Source organism: Arachis ipaensis, chromosome B7 (assembly GCF_059453495.1).
Source record: "Arachis ipaensis isolate K30076 ecotype BB chromosome B7, ASM5945349v1, whole genome shotgun sequence".
Taxonomy (NCBI): domain Eukaryota; kingdom Viridiplantae; phylum Streptophyta; class Magnoliopsida; order Fabales; family Fabaceae; genus Arachis; species Arachis ipaensis.
The window spans coordinates 136,534,959-136,539,885 of record NC_142442.1 but is presented as its reverse complement, the minus strand read 5'-3'; the positions used below and the strand labels follow the sequence as shown (position 1 = coordinate 136,539,885).

The 4,927-nt window shown below is 35.6% G+C and overlaps 1 non-coding gene across 1 annotated transcript; it reads left to right on the top strand.

The window, feature by feature from the left end:
- Nucleotides 1-452: 452 nt before the first annotated feature.
- Nucleotides 453-560, top strand: LOC148554297 (small nucleolar RNA R71). Its single transcript, XR_015893145.1, has one exon. It is a non-coding gene; the product is annotated as a small nucleolar RNA R71 (small nucleolar RNA).
- The last annotated feature ends 4,367 nt before the right edge of the window (nt 561-4,927 follow it).

Genomic DNA, 4,927 nt, shown 5'->3' with positions numbered 1-4,927 from the left:
TCCTTCCATGAGAGATTTGGGTGATTTTTCCATGAGGGATTATAGGTGTTCCCATATGGTTCACCCATGTAATTTACCTCTGCTATTGCAGGGTTCTCAGGATCATAAGCTTCTTCTTCAGAAGATGCCTCTTGAGTACTGTTGGATGCAGCTTGCATTCCAGTCAGACTCTGAGAAATTATATTGACTTGTTGAGTCAATATTTTGTTCTGAGCCAATATGGCATTCAGAGTATCAATTTCAAGAACTCCCTTCTTCTGAGGCATCCCATTACTCACAGGATTCCTCTCAGAAGTGTACATGAACTGGTTATTAGCAACCATGTCAATGAGTTCTTGAGCTTCTGCAGGCATTTTCTTTAGGTGAATGGATCCGCCTGCAGAAGTATCCAATGAAATCTTAGCTAATTCAGACAGACCATCATAGAATATATCCAGGATGGTCCATTCTGAAAGCATGTCAGAAGGACACTTTTTGGTCAGTTGCTTGTATCTCTCCCAAGCTTCATAGAGGGATTCACCTTCTTTCTGTCTGAAGGTTTGAACATCCACTCTAAGCTTGCTCAGCTTTTGAGGAGGAAAGAACTTGGCTAAGAAAGCCGTGACCAGCTTATCCCAAGAGTTCAGGCTATCTTTGGGTTGAGAGTCCAACCACACTCTAGCTCTGTATCTTACAGTAAAAGGGAAAAGCATGAGCCTGTAGACTTCAGGATCTACTCCATTAGTCTTAACAGTATCACAGATCTCCAAAAATTCAGTTAAAAACTGAAAAGGATCTTCAGATGGAAGTCCATGGAACTTGCAGTTCTACTGCATTAGAGAAACTAATTGAGGTTTCAGCTCAAAGTTGTTTGCTCCAATGGTAGGGATGGAGATGCTTCTTCCATGTAAATTGGAATTAGGTGCAGTAAAGTCACCAAGCATCCTCCTTGCATTATTATTATTTTCGGCTGCCATCTCCTCTTCTTGTTCGAAAATTTCTGAAAGGTGCTTGCTGGATTGTTGTAATTTAGCTTCTCTTAGTTTCCTCTTCAGAGTCCTTTCAGGTTCTGGATCTGCTTCAACAAGAATATTCTTGTCCTTGCTCCTGCTCATATGAAAAAGAGGGAACAGAAAAATAATAATAGGGATCCTTTTTACCACAGTATAGAGGTCCCTGTGTGGGTAGAAGAAAAGAAGAAGAAAAGAATGTAATGTAAGGAAAGAAACACAAGGGTGAGGAGAGCATAGATGTTAGTAGATGAATAAATAAATAGAAGGAGATGAGAGAGAAGGATTTTCGAAAATTATTTTTGAAAAAGGGTTAGTGATTTTCGAAAATTAGGAATAAAATCAAATTAAAATTAAAAATTGAAACAATTAGTTAATTAAAAAGAATTTTTGAAAAAGAGGGAGATATTTTCGAAAATTAGAGAGAGAGGGTTAGTTAGGTAGTTTTGAAAAAAGATAAGAAACAAACAAAAAGTTAGTTAGTTAGTTGAAACAAATTTGAAAATCAATTTTGAAAAGATAAGAAGATAAGAAGTTAGAAAAGATATTTTAAAATCAAATTTTTGAAAAAGATATGATTTTGAAAAAGATAAGATAAAAAGATATTTTTGAAAAGAGATGATTGAAATTAGTTTTGAAAAAGATTTAATTTTTAAAATCACAATTAATGACTTGATTCACAAAAAATCACAAGATATGATTCTAGAACTTAAAGTTTGAATCTTTCTTAAAAAGCAAGTAACAAACTTGAAATTTTTGAATCACAACATTAATTGATGATGTTATTTTCGAAAATTATGTGATAAAGATAAGAAAAATATTTTTGAAAAATATTTTTAGAATTTTCGAAAATAACTAAGAAAAATGAAAAAGATTTGATTTTTGAAAAAGATTTTGAAAAAGATAAGATTTTTAAATTGAAAAATTGATTTGACTCATAAAAACTAGATTTTAAAATTTTTGAAAAAGTCAAATCTCATTTTCGAAATTTTAAGAGAGAAAAAGGGGAAGATATTTTTTTATTTTTGAATTTTTAATGATGAGAAAGAAAAACATGAAAATTATGCAATGCATGAAAATTTTGGATCAAAACAATGAATGCATGCAAGAATGTTATGAATGTCAAGATGAACACCAAGAACACTTTGAAGATCATGATGAACATTAAGAACATATTTTTGAAAAGGTTTCAATGCAAAGAAAACATGCAAGACACCAAACTTAGAAATCTTTCATGTTCAGAAACTATGAATGCAAAAATGCACATGAAAAACAAGAAAAGACACAAAACAAGAAAAAATGAAGATCAAACAAGAAGACTGGCCAAGAACAACTTGAAGATCATGAAGAACACTATGAATGCATGAATTTTTGAAAAATGCATAAATTTTTAGAAAAAATGCAATTGACACCAAACTTGAAAATTGACTCAAGACTCAAACAAGAAACACAATATATTTTTGGTTTTTATGATTTTATAATTTTTTTTTTGTATTTTTCGAAAATTGTTTGTGGAAAAGAAAAATAAGGATTCCAAAATTTTTAATATGAATTCCAAGAATCTTGCACTCTTAGTCTAAAGCTCCAATCTGAGGGTTAGTCATGGCTTAATAGTCAGTCAAGCTTTAGCATGTAAATCAAGTGGATCAGGAACAGCAGCAGGTGGATTAGCAACAACTAGCTTGCTCTTGATAATGTTGGGTTGGAAGCCCCAGTCCAAATGAATTTAGACATGGCTTTACAGCCAGCCAGGCTCAAACATTTTTCATGAAACTCTAGAATTCATTCTTAAAAATTCTGAAATAATTTTCGAAAACAGATGAGAAATTTTTGAAAGATTTTTGAAAATTTTTATGAAAATAAAACAAAAAGAAAGTTACCTAATCTGAGCAACAAAATGAACCGTCAGTTGTCCAAACTAGAACAATCCCCGGCAACGGCGCCAAAAACTTAGTGCACGAAATTGTGATCTCAGGCAACAGCGCCAAAAACTTGTACGCACGTCTTAATAGATTGTTTTTCATTCACAACTTCGATACAACTAACCAGCAAGTGCACTGGGTCGTCCAAGTAATAAAACCTTACGTGAGTAAGGGTCGATCCCACGGAGATTATCGGCTTGAAGCAAGCTATGGTTATCTTGTAGATCTCAGTCAGGCGGATATCAAATGGCTATGGAGTTTTCGAAAATAAAATAATAGATAAATAGAAAATAAAGATAGAAATACTTATGTATATCATTGGTGAGAATTTCAGATAAGCGTATAGAGATTCTTTCGTCCCTCTGAACTTCTGCTTTCCTGCTGTCTTCATTCAATCAGTCCTACTCCTTTCCATGGCTGGCTTTATGTAAGGACATCACCATTGTCAATGGCTATTTTTCATCCTCTCTGTGAAAATGGTCCGATGCGCTGTCACTGCATGGCTAATCATCTGGAGGCATCACCGTGGTCAATGGCTACATCCCATCCTCTTGTGAAAATGGTCCAAATGCTCTGTCACGGCACAGCTAATCATCTGAGGTTCTCGATCATACTGGAATAGGATTCACCCTCCTTTTGCGTCTGTCACTACGCCCAGCACTCGCGAGTTTGAAGTTCGTCACAGTCATTCAATCCCAGAATCCTACTCGGAATATCACAGACAAGGTTTAGACTTTTCGGATTCTCATGAATGCCGCCATCAATCTAGCTTATACCACGAAGATTCTGATTAAGAGATCCAAGAGATAATCATCCAATCTAGGGTGGAACGGAAGTGGTTGTCAGGTACGCGTTCGTGGGAGAATGATGATGATTGTCACGTTCATCACATTCATGTTGAAGTGCGAATGAATATCTTAGAAGCGGAATAAGTTGAATTGAATAGAAAAACAGTAGTACTTTGCATTAATTCATGAGGAACAGCAGAGCTCCACACCTTAATCTATGGAGTGTAGAAACTCTACCGTTAAAAATACATAAGTGAAAGGTTCAGGCATGGCCAAGAGGCCAGCCCCCAAAACGTGATCACAGGATCAAAAATACAATCCAGGATGTCTAATACAATAGTAAAAAGTCCTATTTATACTAAACTAGTTACTAGGGTTTACAGAAGTAAGTAATTGATGCATAAATCCACTTCCGGGGCCCACTTGGTGTGTGCTTGGGCTGAGCTTTAGCTTTCCACGTGTAGAGGCTTCTTTTGGAGTTGAACGCCAGGTTGTGACGTGTTTCTGGCGTTCAACTCTGGTTCGTGACGTGTTTCTGGCGTTTAACTCCAGACTGCAGCGTATAACTGGCGTTCAACGCCCTTTTGCGTCATCTAATCTCAAACAAAGTATGAACTATTATATATTTATGGAAAGCCCTGGATGTCTACTTTCCAACGCAATTGGAAGCGCGCCATTTTGAGTTCTGTAGCTCCAGAAAATCCACTTTGAGTGCAGGGAGGTCAGAATCCAACAGCATCAGCAGTCCTTCTTCAACCTCTGAATCTGATTTTTGCTCAAGTCCCTCAATTTCAGCCAGAAAATACCTGAAATCACAGAAAACACACAAACTCATAGTAAAGTCCAGAAATGTGAATTTAACATAAAAACTAATGAAAATATCCCTAAAAGTAACTAGATCCTACTAAAAACATACTAAAAACAATGCCAAAAAGCGTATAAATTATCCGCTCATCAGCCAGCAACTACAAATCAAAGCAAAACCAGCAACTACAAAACAAAGAAGTATCCATAGCCAAATACAAAAGTAAAGACCAGCCACAACACATTGAAAAATCAAAAAATTATCAACATAACCATATCTAAATTCTGCCACCAACATTCAGCAACAAACAAAGCCAGCAAAACCAACAATAATTAGGAGCCAGCAACTACAAATCAAAGCCAAACCAGCAACTATAAATCAAAGCCATTAGCAAATGTCAACAAAAAAATTAGGAGCCATCAG